Source organism: Serinus canaria, chromosome 23 (assembly GCF_022539315.1).
Source record: "Serinus canaria isolate serCan28SL12 chromosome 23, serCan2020, whole genome shotgun sequence".
Classification (NCBI taxonomy): Eukaryota; Metazoa; Chordata; class Aves; order Passeriformes; family Fringillidae; genus Serinus; species Serinus canaria.
In genome coordinates, this window is record NC_066336.1 from 1,179,517 (window position 1) to 1,200,251 (window position 20,735).

Below are 20,735 nucleotides of genomic sequence, written 5' to 3' on the forward strand. Positions count from 1 at the left end.
GAATTTGCCCTCCCAGCCCTGAATGACTCAGGATGGAGCTGAATTTGCACTCAGGGTCTGATTTTAGGAGAAGCAGAAGCCCCATCCCCAGCCAGGCTCCTGTGCCTGCTCTTTGTGTCTCTGGAAATGGATCATTCCACGTGCAAAGAAAACTCTGCAGTTCTGCTCCTCCAGAATGATTTGCTTGCTGAAGAGAAGAGGAGAGCACAGGGAAAAAAATGCCTAAAAGATAAAGATAAAGCCAAAATGGTGACAGAGGGGTTGAGAAAATGAGGGAAAGGGCAAGCAGGGAAAATCCCTGAAGTGTGGATGGGAGCAAGGAATAAAATCCCTGATTTGGGAATGTGGAATAAAATCCCTGATTTGAGAGCATGGAAAAAACTCCCTAGTTTGGGAATGAGGAAAAAACTCCCTGATTTGGGAACGAGGAATAAACTCCCTGATTTTTGGAGAGGCTGTGAGTGTCTGTGGTACAGCGACTCCCATCCCAAGCTGCCTCATCTCACAAATCTCTTCTCTCCCACCCCAGGCACCCTTTTCCTATGAACACCTGAGTCTCCTCCGCCTCTCAGAGGATGCACCTGTAGCAGCTTTCCCACAGGTAAGAGCTCAGCCGTGGCCCCAGGGCCTGCTCCAGGGGATTTGGGGCTGGGGGGACCACAAACCCTGTGCCCTCAGGGCTTTGTGGTGTGGGGTCCCAGACCCTGTGCCCTCAGGGATTTGTGGTGTGGAGATCACAGATCCTGTGCCCTCAGGGCTTTGTGGTGTGGGGATAACACTCCTCATGCCCTCAGGGCTTTGGGGTCAAGCCCAAACCTGGTTTTGTGATGGGTTCTTTGCTTTCTGTGGGGTTCAGGGCTTTGGGGGTGTGGGGATAACGCTCCTCATGCCCTCAGGGCTTTGGGGTCAAGCCCAGGTCTGGTTTTCTGATGGTTTCTTTGCTTTCTGTGAGGTTCCTGTGGGTTTTGTGCCCCTCTGAGGTGACACAGCCCCAGGGGATTGCAGTTCCTGGAGCAGGCATTGGTGGCTGAGCATTAAAAGATGTTTTGAGGAGTAAGGACTGGTCCAGATTTGGTTTTTCCCTTTGTTTCTGCTGACAGAGGGCTTTGCTTTGGCTGGTAGGTGATCCCATCCAGGTGATTTTCTGATCCCAGCAGCCAGTGGTTTGCAGGGTGAGGGTGGAGTTGAAAATGTCAAATATTGAGAAACAGAAGCTGCTGCCGGGTCTCTCCCCCCAGACATGACCAGCAGCTCCCAAATCCCACCTCCCCTGCAGCTCCACCTTTTCCCCTGGCAAACTTCATTAAATCTCTTCATTTGCTGCTGAAGTTTTGCCCTCCTGGGGGATGCTGCCTGCCCAGCTTTGGGGGAAGATTGTGGGAATCACTTGGTGCTGGTGGAGCTCTTGGAAAGCCGGGTGCTGCTGGGCACGCGCCTGATCTGCCCCAGGACATTTTAGGGACCCAGTTCCAGCTCTGGCACCGGTGCTGGGTGGATTTGAAGGCCTGGGAATCACTTGGTTGATGTGAGCCAGCTGGGAAAATGGGCCTGGAGTGGAAAATGAGCTCGTTTGGAGCTTTCTGCACAGGGATCGCCCTCCCCTGGCCGCAGCCAGGCTGCGGGGCGTTGTCCCGGGTGAAATGTGTGACAAGGATGGAGAACTGGGGATGGGCCAGGCTGGGGCAGCTGCTGCTGGCCCTGCAGAGGGCACAGCTGGTTTAGGCAGGGCTTGAGGGTGATCAGGGCTGAGCGCTAATTGCAGGGGACAGGTTGTGCTCCCCGGGAGCAGCAGGGACAGCTCCGAGCCGCCCCCAGCCGCGCTTAGAGCGGATTATCCCCCGACCTTTCCATTCCCGGGTGTTCCTGCAGTGTCCCTTCAGCCCGGCCTGCCTCCTGCCCTCCCCTCCCGGCGGCAGAGGGACAATAAACCCACAATAAACCCAATAAATTCATCTGCTGTGTCGTCTGGCCGCCCCACACCCTCCCTCCCCGCGCCGTCCTTTTTGGCAATCTGTCATTCCGAATTCTGGTGCGGGGCCAGGAGCTGAGGAAAAACTCCTCGGGCGGCTGGAGAGCGACACAACGGGGTCTAAACGGGGTTTGAATGGGGTTTAAATGGGGTTTGAATGGGGTTTGAATGGGGTTTGAATGGGGTTTAGCGTGTTTGTAAACTGCGCGGAGCGGGGCCCGCCCAGACGGAGCCGGTGAGAGCAGAATTAATTCCCCGAGCGGAGATGCTGCGCAGCGGGCAGGGAAAAGGGGAAACATCCCCCGTGCTGTGGTCCCCGTCAGCTCCGGGCTGTCACCGAGGCCACCGAGCACTGGGCTGGCCCTTCCCGGAGTGGGGGAGATGAGCAGGGACAGCTGGAGGGGCTGGGAGGGCGGGGATGCTCCGGGGATGCTCCGGGGATGCTCCGGGGATGCTCCGGTTCGGTGTCAGCTCGCCTTGGAGATCAGCTCGCAGGGAAGGAAGATCACTGAAGGGAATGAAAGCTTCTGGCCTGTCAAAATAGCCCCGTTTCTCTCGAATTCACACAGCTTGTTCCTGGTGGGGAAAAAAAAACCAACCAAAAATAGTTCAGTGGTTTCTTTGCAAGGGGAATTTTAAAGAATCCTTTACTGAGGAGGGAACAACAGGGAAGGGGCAAAAAGCTGTAGCTGGAGGACATGGATTGGATGATCCCAGGTCATTCATTTTGGTGAAAAACCTGAATTTCCAGGGATTTCTCACTCTGCTGCTGAGAGCTGTGAGGGGAGCGGGGCTGACACCATGAGATCACTGATTACACCCACAGGAGCTCTTCCGGAGGGGAAATCAGAGAAAAAAAACCCTGAAATGAAGCCCTTGGTGTGAGCCGAGGCAGCCTGCGGGGCCGGGCTGCTCCTCGGGGCGGCTGCAGCCCCTCCCTGCCCTCGGCACCCGGAGAGCAGCAATTGGCACCGCGGCTCCCAGCTCCATCCCACCCCTCGCTGGGATTGCATTTGATTAAATTTTGGAAGCAGAGTAGGGGAGATGAAATGTAAGCAAAGGTTGGGAAGGGGGAGGAGGGGCTGTGCCACACGGCTGCCTCCAGCCCTGGTGGCCTTTGGTGCTGAGGGGTGCTCAGGTTATCCACAGGTAACTGCAGGTGATGGATTAGAGACTCCCAGAATATCCAGAGTGGGAAGGGACCCACAGGTGTGAGAAATGATCCTCACTTCCAAAAATGTAAAAGGTCGATTAAAACCTTATCAAAAACACAGCAGCAGAGTGAGTAGAGGAGATATCACAGCACCAGGAGCAGAAGATTTTCCCCACCCTGTGCTCACCCACACCAGGGAGGTTTCCCCTTTTAACCCTTTGGCTCCCCCACAGTTCTGTCCATCGACTCCTCCTTCCCTGCCCAGGGGTGGAGATCACTGCCTGGCACCTTGACTGGGGGGCAGCATTGCCATGGTAACGAGTGACCCTCCCCAATGTCCCAAACCCAGGGCACCCCTGAGAGCAGCACAAGGGGGTAAAACACAGCTATAAATCTATAAAACTGCTCCTGACACATATCCAGGATATTTGCCTTTTAATTGTGAGAGTCAGCCATGGCACTGCTCCTCTGTCACACAGGATCACCCAATGCAGCCCCTGGCCCTGACCAGACCCCCCACCAACCCCACCCTGGCCATCCCTGCAGCGCTGCCCAAATTTCTCCCCCACCCTTCATCTCCCCCATCCCTCACTCTCACAGAATCATGGAATGGGCTGAGCTGGAAGGGACCCACAGGGATGATCAATCCTAAAGCCAAACCCTGCCCAGAGCCCCACCAAGCCCAGCCTGGGCATCCCTGGAGCTCTGGCAGCCTCGGGGCCGTGCCCATTCCCTGGGCAGCCTGGGCAGTGCCAGCACCCTCTGGGGGAAGAGCCTTGCCCTGATCTCCAGCCTGAGCTGCCCTGGCCCAGCCCCAGCCGTGCCCTGGCTGCTGTCCCTGTCCCAGAGCAGGGATGGGAGCTGCCCCTCGGGAGGAGCTGCAGATCCCTGAGCTCTGCCCTCAGTGTGCCCTGCTCCAGCTCACACCCCCTCACACACCTGGTTTCACTCCAGCCAGGGAGGTTCTGCTTTCCTTACCCAGTCTCTGGGATTTTACTGACCCCTCCCTGTCTCCTGCAACCTGGGCACTTCTGGCCACGAATTCCCTGATCCCATTGGAAGTGAAAATGAAATTTCTTTTCCTTTTCCCCCATTTCTTTGCTAGCAAAATATCATGCTCAATCCAGCCCTGCCTATTTCTCCAAGATAAAGGGTTGTCAGCTCTGTATTTACTGCCTTCAAACCGATTTGGGGTCTGCTGGGATGGAAATTGAAGTCGCTGCTCACATGTTGCACCTCGGCCCTTCCTCTGCTCCCAGAGCTCTTCCTCTCTGCTTGGAAGGTCTGGCACAGCTTAACCCTGCTGGGCTTTCCAGGAAAAGCCGAGTTTTTGGAAAACTGGGGTGTGGGGTGTGTGCAAACAGCCCTCACAAGGGCTGCAGCACAGCCCTGGTTTTTTTGGGAATGCTGTTTTGCCTGCTGGATCTCCAGCATCCCACACGAGCTCTCTTCCCTCCTGGCAGCTCGGGGAATAAAATCCATGCTAATTTTAGCTCTCCTCCAAGGTGGATATCTGAGGTTTGGGCACCATCAATGCCTTATTCATAAACCTGCAAACACTGTGAAAAGCCAGGGGGGGACGAGGGGCGGCGAAGGTCCCGCCCTGAACGTGTCTGATCCCCCAGCAGCTGCAGCTCTGCCTCGCTGGGAGAACAAGCCAGGGCTGTTCCTGCAGCAGCCAGGAAAGGGCTCTGTGTTTGTCTTTAGGGCCCTGGCGGTGGGTGCAGTGTGTGCAGGTGGCACATGAAAACCTGCCATCCTTTCTTGCCCTGTTTTTCCTGGACTGGCCTGAGCTCCCTGGGAGAGCTCTGAAAATTTCCTCGCGGCCAACTCTGGATGTTGGAGCCTTCGGGTGATGGTTGGTGAAACCTGGGGGGTTTCTCCCCTGCGCTTTTTGGACAGAGTTTAGCCCAGAATACACATTTTTTTTAGAGCAGGTTGGTGGCTTCTGCCACTTGGAGTCTGTGGGGCGTTGAGATTTGGGATCGCTGGGATTTAGAATCATTGGGATTTGGGATCAGTGGAATTTGGAATCATTGGGATTTGAGATCATTGGGATTTGGAATCATTGGGATTTGGCATCCTTGGCATTTGGGATCCTTGGGATTTGGGATCCTTGGGATTTGGCATCCTTGGCATTTGGGATCATTGGGATTTGGGACCCTTGAGATTTGGGATAATTGGGATTTGGGACCCTTGGCATTTGGGATCATTGGGATTTGGGATCCTTGGGATTTGAGATCATTGAGATTTGGCATCCTTGGCATTTGGGATCATTGGGATTTGGCATCCTTGGCATTTGGGATCATTGGGATTTGGCATCCTTGGCATTTGGGATCATTGGGATTTGGCATCCTTGGCATTTGAGATCACTGGGATTTGGGATCCTTGGGATTTGGCATCCTTGGCATTTGGGATCATTGGGATTTGGGATCCTGGGGATTTGGCATCCTTGGCATTTGGGATCATTGGGATTTGGCATCCTTGGCATTTGGAATCATTGGGATTTGGGATCACTGGGATTTCTCACTGGATAAGAGAGCAATAAAATTGATTAGGTGGGGATGAGCCCTCTTCCAGCAGGGAGCTGGGTGGAGGTCCAGGATCTGGGTGTGGCAGCTCTGAGCTTCCCCTGTGACCTTCCCCTCTGCTCTGCACCCCCACAAAATTCCTCCTGTGGCTGTGGCACTCGGGGACACGGTTTGGTGGCATTGGGTTGATGGCTGGCCTTGGTCTTGTCCAGCCTTGGTGATCCTGGGATTGCCTGGGCTCTGGCTGAAGGAGGGCCCGTTCACCTCCAGCCTTCCTCTTCCTCCAACACGAGAAATGGGGGAAAATGGGGAAAACTCAGAACTGGCTCCCAATCCCACAGCTCTTGGTGTGTTCCCAAAGCGAGAAATGGGGGAACACCTTCTCAGAGTCCCAAATCTCACAGTTGATGGTGAATTCCCAAAGTGAGAAATGGGGGAACAATGGGAAAAACTCGGATGAGAACCTCATCCCACAGCTGTGGGGATCTTCCCAAAAGGAAAAGTGGGGGAGCACCTTGAGAGTCCTCAATCCCACAGAGAGCTGCCCAGCTCTGACAGGGAGGGACAGAACACACCTGAGGTAAATCGTGCATTTCCAACCCAGGACACTTCTGCACAGGGAATCCAGAGCCTTGGCTGGTATCTGTGAATGTGCCAGGGCTGGGGAGGGTTGGGAAAAGCAGAGAGCTAAAATCCCTTCTCTTGGTGGCCCCGACTGTGCCCAGGCTCTGAGGTCACAGAGATAAAATGAGGGAGCTGTTGTGGTTTTTACATTCAGAGTTACGAAATTCCTGTTTGAATGGACTGAAACTCTGGGCAGGTGCAAGGGAACGAGGCTCAAACTGGGTGTGAGACCTGGATGGAGCCCAGTGAGGAGAAAAGATGTTGGATTTGAATTCTCAGCTCCTGGAACCAAACCATGGCAGGTCGTGGTGCTGGGAAAGGAGGCAGAAAAAAGTGAACTCCAGGTTCTGTTTGCACTGAAATATTTTTGGGCATGTTTGGGTTCTTTGCTGTGGCAACCAGAGGGGTTTTATTTTTAGAATTTCTCCCAAGATGCTCCTCCATGTCTCACTGAGCTGCTTGGGAAGCGAAGCTGTCCCAGGGGATTTTGGGTTGAAATGAGCATTAATTCTGAAAAATTCCAAAAGATTTTGTTCTTCAGAACTGAGGAGATCCTGTGTGAAATCCTTCTGGCTGTGTCTCCAGCCTGGACCTCCTGCTGGGCATTCCCAAATTCCCACTTTTAGGAATGGAAAGGCTCTGCTTTCATTTGGGAAGCCCTGACTACAGAATCAAACCAGGGATAGATATTATGGCAGTTTGGCTTAGCACTTCCACAGAGGAATCCCAAAATATCCATTGGCATTTGCAGCCCCAGCGTTCCTGGCCCCGAGCCAGGGAAGGGCCTCCAAGCCTAACCCAGCCAAGATCAGATCCCTGTTTTCCTGGGGAGTTCCATCAGGGAGGGGAGCAGGGCTTGGTTGGGATTTGGGGGTAATTCTATGGCAAAAGTTGTTCATGGAGTCCTGGAATGGTTTGGGTTGGAAGGGGCCTTAAATCCCATCCCATTCCATGGGCAGGGGCTATCCCAGGGTTCTGCAACCTGGCCTTGGGCACTCCCAGGGATCCAGGGGCAGCCACAGCTGCTCTGGGAATTCCAGCCCCTCACAGGGAAGGATTTCAGCTCAAAATCATCCAGGATTTCCTAAGCTGCCACTGGGATATTTCTACTTTCCAGTTTCCAAACAAAAAGAATTTGGGGTATTCAGACTGGAGCATTTCTTCCTTTGGGAAGTGTTGTTGTGCTCCATAAGGCCCAGATCCCAAAAGAACAAAAGCAATCCCAAAAGATCCCCAAGCAGATCCAGCAGGGAAGGGGAACCTCCTTTTCCAAATGTCATCTTTCAGATTTTATTGTCTTTTATCCTGTCCTGGTGTGAACAGCCAGGTGTCTGCTGAGGAGGGCAGGAGCCTCCATGAAATGGAAAATGCAAACCCCCTCCCTCTGAAATATTGTAAATTTTGAAATTAAAAAGCTCTCAGGCAAAGATATGGGAATGGGAATAACAGTTCTGTACTGGGAAATGAAAAATCCAAATGCAAGAGTGCAACCAAGCCCTGGCAGAGTGAGAGCAGGCCCTGGCACGCTGTGGCTCAGGGTGGGGGCACAGTCCCATGCCAGGGGGGCTCAGCCCTCCTGCAGTGCCAGCTGTGGCTCTGCTGGAGCAGGGATCCTGCACAAGGGGGGAGTTTTCCTCTGCAGCTCCAGGGCTGCTGGAGATGGGCCTGCTCTCCCTCTGGGAATGCAGGGCAGCAGAAAGCTGCTCCTCTGGGAATGCAGGGGGCAAAGGCTGCTGGGCTGTTCCAGGGCAGATTGGATCCAGGCAGGAATGCTTGGCTCCTCCCCTGGGCGCAGCATCTCCCCATGGGATGCTGGAATTGGATCAGCCCTGCAGGGACACTCAGTGGCCATGGACAGCAGAGATCTCCTGGAGGGAGGGTTGGCTGTGGCAGAGAGAAAGAAACCTGCCCCAGGGACAGCAGAGAGCTGCCCAGCTCTGACAGATTGCACACAGAGCACAGCCCCAGCCACAAACCCATCCATAATCCCTTAAACACACTGCCATGGATTGGGAAAATCCACTGGGAAATCCAACAAGAGCCCTTTCTCCACAGCCCGCTCAGGAACACTTTGTGTTTTGGGATATCTTGTTCCTCTCTTGGAATTTTTTCCAGGCTGCTCTGCAAAGTGTTTCCAGGTGCACGTGGACAAGGCAATTCTCTGTCTGCCCATGCTTTGGTCAAGGGCTCTATTATTCTTTGAGAATTTTAGAAAAAACAGAATTAAAATGTGCAGAGGAGCATCCACAGATGGTCAGGATTGTAGGAAAAGGTTTCCTTCTCTCCTTACATTGATGAGTTATAGAATCACAGCATGGTTTGTGATTAAAATCCATCTCATTCCAACCTCCCACTGGCTGGAAATCCCTAAAGAACACCAAATTCCAAACCCCAGGGGTTTGATAGACCAGAGAGGTTTGGAAAAACTTAAAAGTCACCAAATTCCAAACCCCAATGGTTTGATAGACCAGAGAGGTTTGGAACACCTTAAAAATCATCAAATTCCAAACCCCAGGGGTTGGATATCTCAGAGAGGTTTGGAAAAGCTTAAAAATCATCAAATTCCAAACCCCAGAGGTTGGATATTTCAGAGATGTTTGGAAAACCTTAAAAGTCATCAAATTCCAAACCCCAATGGTTTGATGGACCAGAAAGGTTTGGAACACCTTAAAAATCATCAAATTCCCAACCCCAGGGGTTGGATATCTCAGAGAGGTTTGGAAAAACTTAAAAATCATCAAATTCCCGGCCCCAGGGGTTGGATATTCCAGAGAGGCTTCAAATCCAGGTATTTCAAGCCCTGCCCCAGACAGGCAATCCAAGGCTGGGGGAATTCGGGCTCGTGGAGGCCCAGGGCAGGCACAGGGATTTGAAATGCATTTCAGGATTTGAGTCTTGGAGAAAAGGAGCAGCAGAGCTGTTCAAATTCCCTCTGAGCAGTGGGGCATCCTCAGGAAATGTGAGCCACGTTGTTAGGGGAAGTTTCAGGGGGTGGGTTTGCCTGGAGGTGTTAAAGCAACACGGGCATCACCCAGGGAAAACGAGGAAAAATCAGGAAAAGGATGTGATGTCAGTGCTAGTAACAGGGAGCACTCAGCTCTGGAAACATTTTGCTTTTACCAAGATTTATCTCCAGAACTCGTCGTTGTTCTGAGCTCTAATCCAGCCCTGTGCTCTGCTCTGCAGCCATAGAAGCAATTAGAATATTATTTGTTTATTCTCCATGCTGCTGTTGTTTATAGGAACCAAAATCAGCTGCTCCCAGCCAAGCAGCCAGGCAGATCTTTAATTTTTTTTTTTGATTCAAACCCATGTGACCTGTTCTGATTTAATCCTGGAAGATGCTGCAACTTTTAAACCCCAGAGTTTAACAGCCTCATTTGCCATTTCATGTTGATGCAGATAAACAAAATGGCTTTAATTTTTCCTGGTTGTTTTCTTGTTTCTTCTCTTCTTATTATTATCATCATTATCATTATACCACAGAAGCAAAATTATGGAGCAGAATAAACAACATTTTCCAGCAGTCAGGTGGGGCAGGTTCATTTTCAGGTTTGTTCTGGGTGCAGAAAATAAAAATCCACGCTCTGCACTGGGAATATTGAAAGCAGGAAGCTCCTGTGGAGCCAGGGATGTGCAGGTGGAGTCAACAGAGACTCTGAAATCTGTGACAAACTCAATCTTCATGGAGGACCTGGAGGGGCTGAGGGTGTCCAGGGCGGGGAACGGAGCAGGGAAGGGGCTGGAGAATTCCTGAGGGAGCTGGGAAGGGGCTGGAGAGTTCCTGAGGGAGCTGGGAAGGGGCTGGAGAATTCCTGAGGGAGCTGGGAAGGGGCTGGAGAATTCCTGTGGGAGCTGGGAAGGGGCTCAGCCTGGAGCAAAGGAGGCTCAGGGGGCCCTTGTGGCTCTGCACAGCTCCTGCCAGGAGGGGACAGCCGGGGGGGTCGGGCTGTGCTCCAGGGAACAGGGACAGGAGCAGAGGGAACGGCCTCAGGCTGGGCCAGGGCAGGCTCAGGGTGGGCACAGCAGGAATTTCCCCATGGAAAGGGGGCTCAGGCCTTGGCACTGCCCAGGGAGGGTTGGAGTGCCCATCCCTGGGGGTGTCCCAGCAATCCCTGGAGGTGGCACTCAGAGCTCTGGACTGGGGACAAGATCAGGCACAGATTTGATGATCTTGGAGCTCTTTTCCAACCTAATTCTTTAGGTTCTGTGATTCATCACTGTTGGATCTGTCTCTCGTGTTGTGGGATGAGGAATCCTGGAATCAGCTGGGTTGGGAGGGTCCCTAAAATCCACCCAGTGCCACCCCTGCCATGGCAGGGACCCCTCCCACTGCGCCAGGGACCCCTCCCACTGTGCCAGGGACCCCTCCCACTGTGCCAGGGACCCCTCCCACTGTGCCAGGGGCTCCAGCCCCAATGTCCAGCCTGGCCCTGGGCACTGCCAGGGATCCAGGGACAGCCCCAGCTCCATGGGAACATTTGGGTGCCACAACTGGAGGCCGAGGCTGGCACAGACACAAAACCTGTCCTGGGGGGGTCCTTTGGGAGGGCAGAGCCCCTGCCCAGGGGTGACCCCTGCTCGCACCCCGGGGCAGTGTGGCTGGGAGCTCTGGTGGGACAGTGGCCTCTGGGAGCAGGGACATTTGTCACCTCCTTGCTGGGCCGGCCCTGCAGCCGCAGGGAAGGGTTTGTCTGGACAAACAGTGCAGAAAATCAGTTTTTCCCTGGTAAACTCTGCTGGCATGAGTGGGAACAACAAATGTTGGCGTTTATTGAGATGGATGTGAGAGATTTCTATAAATCAGAGCAGCATTTCCTTATCTCCACATCGTGATGAGCTATAGGATCACAGGATGGTTTGGGTCAGAGGGACCTTAAAAACCAACTCAGTCCAACCTCCTGCTGCTTAGAAATCCTTAAAAATCACCAAATCCTTACCAATTGCCAAATTCCAAACCCAAGAGGTTTGATAGCCCAGAGAGGCTCCAAATCCAGGGATCTGAGGGTCCCTCTGAAGATCCTCAGGTTGTCCAACCCACCGAAATTCCATCAATCCCATAAAAAGGTGCAAAGGATACGTTTGACTGGTTATTTAATCTGCTCAGAGAGTGTGGGAGCACGTGGCCTCTCTCAGACATGTAAAAACACCCAGCCTGTTAACACAGTGCATAATTAAGCCCTGGAATTCATTGCCAATGAAAATCTCACCGTGTATTTTAATAACACTTTCAAAAAAAAAAAAAAAAAAAAAAAACCAAAAAAGAGAGACAGCCACGTCTTTTATTAATAAAATGAGACAGGGCTGTGTTCTGGGAGAGGGATGAAACAGCCAGGCTGCTTCAAGAACGGCCCTACATGTGCAAGTCGAACCCTGCCTTGCCTGGCAAGGCTGATTTTTTGTGTGTTTTGCTGTTCTGCTGGCGATTGTGCTGGGATTCGCACCTGTTCCGTGCCCAGGGAGATGTTGGCAGAGCCGAGGTTCGGGGGAGGGGGGGATTAAGGAGCTGCTCAGATAAACCCCGGCTCAGCTGAGCCACTTCTGGGCCATTTCAGGTCACCCTTCAGCATGAAAAAAAAACCCCAAAGGTGTCAATTCCTGCAGCCCGGGGGTGTTTTTGGAGCGGGGGTTTGTCTGCCAACAGCCCGGGCTGGGGATGGCTGCGGGGCTGGGGCTGCTCCTGACAGCCCCGAGGACAGCTGGAGGAGCAGCAGGCAATAAAACCGACTGCAGCAACCTCAGAGCATCCCAGTGCCTGCTCTGGGCTGGGGTGACCCAGGAAATGCAGGGGGAGGAAAATGGGGTGAGCCTGGTGTGGCACTGGGTGGGCAGGCACAGCTCTGCTCCTGGGGTCCTTCTCCCTCCCGGGGGCACTCGGGGGGTGCCGTGACCCGGCCGTGGCTCCTGTGCTGCCAGCCCAGGGTCACAGAGGCACCGATTCACAGCAGGGCTTGGGTGGATCCTAAATCCCCTCCAGTGCCACCCCTGACGTGGCAGGGCCACCTCCCATTGCCCCAGGGTTCATCAAACCCCATCCAGCCTGGAATGGGCACTGCCAGGGCTCCAGGGGCAGCCCCAGCTGCTCTGGGCACCCTGTCAGAGCCCAAACCTCTCTAACCAGGCCTTGCCAGGCTCCAAACCCCCTGGGGGAAAGAGCCCTGGGGGACCTGGAACCTTCCAGGAAATCATTCTTTCCTTTCCTTCATCCCTTTGGGCCAATGGGTTTGGTCCTGGTTTTCATCCTTGACTCAGGAATCTGAATCCCAGAGGGGTTTGGGTGGGAAGGGATCTTCAATCCCAGCTCCTCCCACTGTGCCAGGGACCCCTCCCACTGTGCCAGGGACCCCTCCCACTGTGCCAGGTGCTCCCAGCCCCAATGTCCAGCCTGGCCTTGGGCACTGCCAGGGATCCAGGGGCAGCCCCAGCTGCTCTGGCAATTCCAGCCCAGCCCCTCCCCACCCTGCCAGGGAACAATTCCCAATTGCCAAGATCCCACCCAGCCCTGCCCTCTGGCACTGGCAGCCATTGCCTGGCTCCTGTCCCTCCATCCTTGTCCCCAGTCCCTCTGCAGCTCTCCTGGAGCCCCTTCAGGCCCTGCAGGGGCTCTCAGCTCTCTCTGGAGCCTTCTCCTCCCCAGGCTGTGCTGCTGCTCCCCGCTGGGTTCTGCCATCCTGGGGGACAAACCCAGACAGGACAATTCCCTCTGGTGTGATCAGACTCCTGGGATTGTGGAATCACTGAATTCCCCCAGCTGGACACCTGGGAGTGCCTGGCTCTGCTCTCCCACCCACGTGGCCTCTGGGTGAGATTTGCACCTTCAGCAGCTGGAGAAAAGAAATATTTTAACCTCTTTCAAATCTTCCCCTGGGTGCAATTGCTGCTTCTAAAAATCCCTGCTCAGGAGGGGAGCAGTGCTACAGGATTCCTAAAGAAACCCTTGGCTCAGGGGGTTCCAGGCTTCTGGGGGGTTTGAGAGCCACCTGAGGAATGATCTTCATTCTGGGAATGGCAGCAGTCCAACGAGCCCTTCCATAATTCCACATCTGTCCCTCTGTAATTGCACATCTGTCCTGAGCCTCAGCCCTGGAAATGGAAGAAAGTTCCCTCAGTGCCCCAGCACCCTCCCCATGGCTCTGAGATCGACCCCTGAGCTGGAGGTGAGGAGGGACAAGAGAGGAACCTCAGGAACGTCACCTGCAGGTTGGACGTGGTCTGGGTGCCAAAACATCATTAATTATATATATACCAGAAATTAAATTGCAGCTTCTGCAGAGCCCCATTAGCTCCATTCACCTTTCTCTTCCAAGACAGTTCCAGCACTAATTGAGCAGAATTCAACCCAGCTTCCCCTCCTGGTGATGTGGGTTCAGGGCTCCTAATTGACCTGCTCTGCTGGCAGGGCAGGGAGCTCCAGCAGCCACTGCCTGACTGCAGCCTGTAATTACAGAGATCTCAGCCTGTGAAGGAAAACCTGAGGAGCTTTCTGTGCTGAGCTGAAAGTGTGAAATAATAACATATATATATATCTAAAAGGAAAAAAAGAATCCAAGCAAATCTTTGAAACATCTGAGCAGAGAGAGGGGAGGAAGCTCAGAACTTCCAGGCTGGTGGCACAATCCAGCTTTGGGGAGGAGATTTTGGGTTGGGATCTCCTGGAGGGGTGACCAAGTGTCGTGGTTTGAACAGCCAGGTGTCTGCTGAGGAGGGCAGGAGCCTCCCCTGACATGGAAAATGCAAACCCCCTCCCTCTGAAATATTGTAAATTTTGAAATTAAAAAGCTCTCAGGCAAAGATATGGGAATAGGAATAACAGTTCTGTACTGGGAAATGAAAAATCCAAATGCAAGAGTGCAACCAAGCCCTGGCAGAGTGAGAGCAGGCCCTGGCACGCTGTGGCTCAGGGTGGGGGCACAGTCCCATGCCAGGGGGGCTCAGCCCTCCTGCAGTGCCAGCTGTGGCTCTGCTGGAGCAGGGATCCTGCACAAGGGGGGAGTTTTCCTCTGCAGCTCCAGGGCTGCTGGAGATGGGCCTGCTCTCCCTCTGGGAATGCAGGGCAGCAGAAAGCTGCTCCTCTGGGAATGCAGGGGGCAAAGGCTGCTGGGCTGTTCCAGGGCAGATTGGATCCAGGCAGGAATGCTTGGCTCCTCCCCTGGGCGCAGCATCTCCCCATGGGATGCTGGAATTGGATCAGCCCTGCAGGGACACTCAGTGGCCATGGACAGCAGAGATCTCCTGGAGGGAGGGTTGGCTGTGGCAGAGAGAAAGAAACCTGCCCCAGGCACAGCAGAGAGCTGCCCAGCTCTGACAGGGGGGGACAGAACACACAGCCAGGTAAATCTGGCAGCCCAAGACACCAAGGAAGGAATTTTTGGGTCATTCTCCTCCAGCTCTTGGCTGCAATGGGTGGGACAGAGGCACCAGAGCAGAATTTCCATCCTAAAATCCCAGTGAGGCACAGACTGGGATCCAACAGACTGGTGTGTACTGGTGTGTACTGGTGTGTGCTGGAGTCCAGGGGATCCTGCCCTGGAGGCTGTGCCCCCTTTTTCCTCACTCTCAGTGCCATTCTCAGCGTTCCCAGAAATCTCCATCCCCATTTCCTAAGCTGTTGCCACGTTCTGTTTTTTCAGGAATTGACCCCAAATGGCAAATTCCGATTCTTCCAGCAGCTTCAGTGACCCTGAGTGCACACAACAAAATAAAAATCAGAAAAGAATCTCTTCTCCAGCTGAGGAGATTTATCGGGGGCTGTGCTGGGGGCTGTGAGAGCTCCTTTAGCCCCTAACGAGCTGCAGGGCTGTGTTGTTTGCAGGATAACCAGACTAAAACCCTCCATCAGCAGAGGGGTTGGGAGAGCTGGAACCTTCCTTGAGGTCACTTTCAGATTGCCAAAGCTCAGCTTGGGGGGACGCCAGGCAGCTCCTGTCGCAGTCAGGAACGTCCTGCCCAGTGCTGGGGCTGTTCTGGGAGCAGCAGACGGGGCAGATCCACCCTTACATGGCTACTAAGCTTAAACCTCAGCTTAAACTTAAGCTAAACTCACCTGGAGGCGCTCCAGCCGTGCTGAGGTGTTGGTTCCTTGGCTGTGCCAGGCAATTCCTGGCTGCTCAGGGCACCCCAGGTGTCCCAGGCTCTCTGTGGCAGTTTTTGGGGTCGGGGTGACACTGGTGACATCCAGGGGCTGGAGGAGCCCTGTCCTGCTGTCCTGGCTTCCCCTGCTGCCAGGACCACTCTGCCACTCAGGGCTAAGCTCTGCTCTAAATCCTAAACCAACCCCAGTGCTGGGTTTAGGATTTCCTAAACCCAGTTTAGGGTTTGCTGCAATGCCTTGGCTCAGAGCACGAGGGAGGTTTTGAACCTCCTCTTCAAAGTGTTTATTTGAATTTCTTTTTGTGTGTGGCCTGAAACATCCACCTCCTAAATTTCTAAGTTATCACATCTTGTTTGGGAGGGATTTTTGGTGTGTTTCCCTGTCTAAAATATTTGGGAATTTTTTTTTTTTTTTTTTTCTGTGGCATTCCCTATGAATGATGCACAACCAGAGTTGTGCATATATATTATTCTATATGTATTTATTTTATATATATATATATTTGTATTTTTTATATATTATATACATATATACATATATTTATTTTTATACACATATATATGTATTTATTGTTTATATATATATACACACATATACACATATATACATATATATATGAAACACACACACATATATATACACATACATATACATATATATACACATATATATGTATATATACATATATATGTATATATATGTATATATACATATATATATGTATATATATGTATATATGCATATATACATATATATACATATATATATACATGTATGTATGTGTGTGTGTATATATATATATATATATATATATATACATATATACATGTATAATTTTTTTTTTTTTTTTTGTAAATAATAAAAACCCCAGTGAGGGTGACCAGGTGACATTCCTGGAGGTGAGGGTGGCCAGGTGACACTTCCAGGAGCGTGAATTATTTCCCTCACACTCTGTTACAAACGCAGGGCTGGGATCCCTCTCAGCTGGGGCTGGGCTCTGTCTGCAGGCACTGACACAACCAGAGCTCACAGCCTCCAGCTGCCCCAAGGGAAATACAGGCTGGAGAGCAGGGAAAGGTTTTACAGAAAGGTGAGAAAGTTCTGGAATGTTCTGCCCGGGGAGGTGGTGGAGTCCCCATCCCTGGGGGTGTTTAACAAAGCCTGGATGTGGCACTGGGGGCCAGGGGGGAGTTGGGGTGTTGGGGCTGGGTTGGACTCGATGAGCTTGAAGGTCTCTTCCAACCCAGGGATTCTGGGAATTCTGGGAATTCTGGGAATTCTGTAATTCCTCCTTCTCCAGCTGGGAATTCACCTGCTCTCCCTTTGGAGCCAGCAGAGTGAAAAATCCCCGTTCCAGGCCGTGATTCACCTCCTTGAGATGAGGATCTTGCACTGAAGTGAATCCACTCCAGAGCTTCCTGCAGCAAAGGAGGCGTGAAGGAATTCTCTCGGAGGAGCGCGGGCGGGATCAGTTCCAGCCGGGAAGCACGGGACAGGCTCTGGGGGATTTTCATTGGGAATAACTCGGCCTGGGCTGCCAAGAACAGCAGACTGGGGGGAGGTGTGCAGGGTCTGAGCCACCAGCCCCTCTTTGCTCTGGATTTCAAAGGATTCCTCTGTGCCAGCTGGGGGCATTCCAGGCAGGGAGGAGGAATTCCGGGAGGCTCCGAGGGTTCCTGGAGTTTGGAGAGCCAGTGGCAGGTGAGGGATGGGAGCTGGTGCCACACTCTGCTGTCCCACTCTGCTGTCCCTGCCCTGTCACTTCCCCCTTCTCAGAATTCCTTAAAGCTGGAATTTCCAATCCTTCTGGCTGGAAAAGCCCTCTGAGACCAAGTCCAACCATCTCCTCCTTCAGGTTGGAATTTCCAGCTTATAGGCTGAAAAATCCCTCCAAGGTCAAGTCCAACATCTCCTCCAGGTTGGAATTTCCAGTCCTTGAGGCTGGAAAAACCCTGCAAGATCAAGTCCAACCATCTTCTCCAGGCTGGAATTTCCAAACTTTAAGGCTGGAAAATCCCTCCAAGGTCAAGACCCTCCATCTCCTCCCTCAGGTTGGAATTTCCAAGGCTGGAAAAGCTCTTGAAGGACAAGTCCAACCATTTCCTTGTCCAGACTGGAAAAGCTCTCAAAGATCAGCTTCAACCATCTTGTCCGGGTTGGAATTCCCAATCTTTAAGGCTGGAAAAGCCCTTGAAGGTCAAGGCCAACCATTTCCTTGTCCAGACTGGGAAAGCTCTCCGAGATCAAGTCCAACCATCTTCTCCAGGTTGGAATTTCCAGACTTAAAGGTTGGAAAAGCCCTCCAAGGTCATGTCCAACCATGTCCCTCAAGCTTGAATTCCTAATCTTTAAGACTGGAAAAGCCCTTCAAGGTCAAGGCCAACCATTTCCTTGTCCAGACTGGAAAAGCTCTCCAAGATCAAGTCAAACCATCTCCTCCTCCAGGTTGGAATTTCCAGTCCTTGAGGCTGGAAAAGCCCTCCAAGGTCAAGTCCAACATCTCCTCCTCCAGGTTGGAATTTCCAATCTTTAAGGCTGGAAAAGCCCTCCAAGGTCAAGTCCAACATCTCCTCCTCCAGGTTGGAATTTCCAATCTTTAAGGTTGGAAAAGCCCTCCAAGGTCGAGTCCAACCCATCCCCAGCACCACCACCATGGTCAATAATTCTATTTTTCTTAGTTAATTTTAGAGCTTTTAGTGAATTTTGGACTTTGGGCCAAGTATTCCCGAGCCAGCTGAGTTTGCTTAGGCCCAGCTTGCTGCAGGAACTGGTTTTGTCCCGTGATTACCCAGTGGCTGCACCTTCCCAGCCTGAACTGAACCCCACAGGCTCAGCAGGGCTGTGCTGGGCACAGCGTTTTCCGACACATCAAAGACCTGAAATCCTCACTTTGTAAATGAAAAAAAAAATCCCATAAATGACTCAACTATAAAATTATCATCCTTGTCTGAATGATGCATTTCCCCCCCTTTTCTGGTGTTTTTGGCAGTTTTAGGGTGTTTTGAGGCGGTTTAAGGATGTTTAAAGCAGTTTCAGGGTGTTTTGAGCCAGTTTTATGGTGTTTTGAGCCAGTTTTGGACTGGTTTTGAGGCAGTTTTAGGGTGTTTTGAGGCAGTTTTGGACTGGTTTTGAGGCAGTTTTAGGGTGTTTTGAGGCAGTTTTGGACTGGTTTTGAGGCAGTGTTAGGGTGTTTTGAGGCAGTTTTAGGGTGTTTTGAGCCAGTTTTGGACTGGTTTTGAGGCAGTTTTAGGGTGTTTTGGGGCAGTTTTGGACTGGTTTTGATGCAGCATTGAGGTGGTTTTAGGGCATTATTAAGTCAGTTTCATGCTGTTTTCAGGGAGCTTTAGGCAGTTTTATGGCAGTTTTAGGGTGTTTTGAGCCAGTTTCAGGGTGTTTTGAGGCAGTTTTAGGGTGTTTTGGGGCAGTTTTAGGGTGTTTTGAGGCAGTTTTGGACTGGTTTTGAGGCAGTGTTAAGCTGGTTTTAGGGTACTTTTAAGTCAGTTTCAGGCTGTTTTGAGGGAGCTTTTGGAGGTTTTATGGCAATTTTAGGGTGTTTTGAGGCAGCTTTAGGATGTTTTAGGCAGTTTTGGGGTGGTTTCAGGCAGTTTGAGGGGTTTTAGGCAGTTTTGAGGCAGTTTTGGACTGGTTTTGAGGCAGTGTTAGGGTGTTTCTAAGCAGTTTGAGGGTGTTTTTAAGGCAGTTTCAGGCTGTTTTGAGGGGGCTTTAGGCTGTTTTATGGCAGTTTTAAGGCGTTTTGAGGCAGTTTTAGGATTTTTTTGTGTTTTTAGACACTTTTGGGGTGTTTGTAGTGTTTTTTGGCAGTTTTGGGGTGTTTCTAGGCACTTTTAGGGTGTTTTTAGGCAGTTTGGGTTAGGGTTAGGGTTAGGGTTAGTTTGAGTGTGGTTTTTAGTGTTTTTAGGGAGCTTTGGGGTGTTTTTAGACAGTTTGAGGGTGTTTTGAGGCAGTTTTAAGGTGAATTCAGGCAGTTTTAAGTTTTCTTTTTGCATATTTCAGGAGTTTTGAGGCGGTTTTAGGGAATCCATCAACGTTTTGGCCCTTGAGGAATGAAGAGCCAGAATTCCCAGCCCCACCCAGGCCTTGTGCTCGCCCACCCCACAGCCCAGCCCCAGTCAGGCTGAACTTTTTGGGATGAATCCGTGATGATTTCTGATGATTTATCCAACACTTCCCGTGTCATTTGGTATTTCCCTCCTTCCTGGGCCTCGTGCACCATGAAGTGCCCCATTTAAAGGAATCCAGGGCCAAATTCCAGCTGGGAGTGACGCCCTGGGAATGAATGGGCAAATTGTTGGGAAAATTTCCTGTTTGTCTGTGTCCACCTGGATGAGACTGGGGGAGTCAGCCCAGTGGTCTGGGTGGCCAGAGGGGAATATTGAAAGTATTTAAAAAGAGATAAAAATAATAAACGGAGCTGTCAGTTCAGCTGGGAATGGAAAAATCCTGGAGTGAGGAGAGGGAAGGGAAAAAGGGAAAGGAAAAGAGAGGAGAGGCGAGGAGAGGAGCGGAGAGGAGAGGAGAGGAGAGGAGAGGAGAGGAGAGGAGAGGAGAGGAGAGGAGAGGAGAGGAGAGGAGAGGAGAGGAGAGGAGAGGAGAGGAGGGAGGGAGAGGAGAGAGAGGAGAGAGAGGAGAGGAGAGGAGAGGAGGAAGGAGAGGAGAGGATGGAGTAGGAGAGGAGAGGAGAGGAGAGGAGAGGAGAGGAGAGGGAGAGGAGAGGAGCGGAGAGGAGAGAGAGGAGGAGAGGAGAGGAGAGGAGAGGAGAGGAGAGGAGAGGAGAGGAGAGGAGAGGAGAGGAGAGGAGAGGAGAGGAGAGGAGAGGAGAGGAGCGGAGAGGAGAGGAGAGGAGAGGAGAGGAGAGGAGAGGAGAGGAGAGGAGAGGAGAGGAATGTTCTGGAAGGTGTCTGTGTCCCTTCCCCGGTGCAAACTGAGCTGGCACAGGGACAGTCGGAGCTGAGAGCCCTGCAGGTGCTCTCTCCTGCTCCCTGGGATTTCCCAACCTGGATTAGGGCTGGGAAGCTGCTCAGCTTTCTAAACCCACTCATAATAGGATAAGAGGCTGCTTAAAGCCCTGTAAGAGCTGACTGCAGCAGTGAAACAACATCCCTTGGGGCTGTTCACCCACAGGTGAATTCCCAGATTTCCAGCTGAGCCTGGTCCATGCTGGGTAGCCCGGGAGGCAGGCAGGGACCTGGGTGACCCTGGCAGAACCTGGGTGACCTGGGCAGGACCTGGGTGGCCCTGGGTGATCTTGTCAGGGCTGGGTGACCCTGGGCAGGAGCCAAGTGAACCAGGAGCAACCAGGCAGGACCTGGGTGACCCTGTCCCCTGTCAGGACCTGGGTGGCCTTGG

At 52.2% G+C, this 20,735-nt stretch overlaps 1 protein-coding gene across 4 annotated transcripts in view; it reads left to right on the plus strand.

Moving 5' to 3' along the window:
* Window positions 1-20,735, plus strand: part of HIVEP3 (HIVEP zinc finger 3) — a 228,806-nt gene that overhangs the window by 106,483 nt on the left and 101,588 nt on the right. For all 4 annotated transcript variants that reach the window (XM_050983156.1, XM_050983159.1, XM_050983160.1 and 1 more), the window contains one exon: window positions 530-601. The gene's annotated coding sequence lies outside the window, so the exon portion shown is untranslated. The remainder of the gene's footprint in view (window positions 1-529; window positions 602-20,735) is intronic.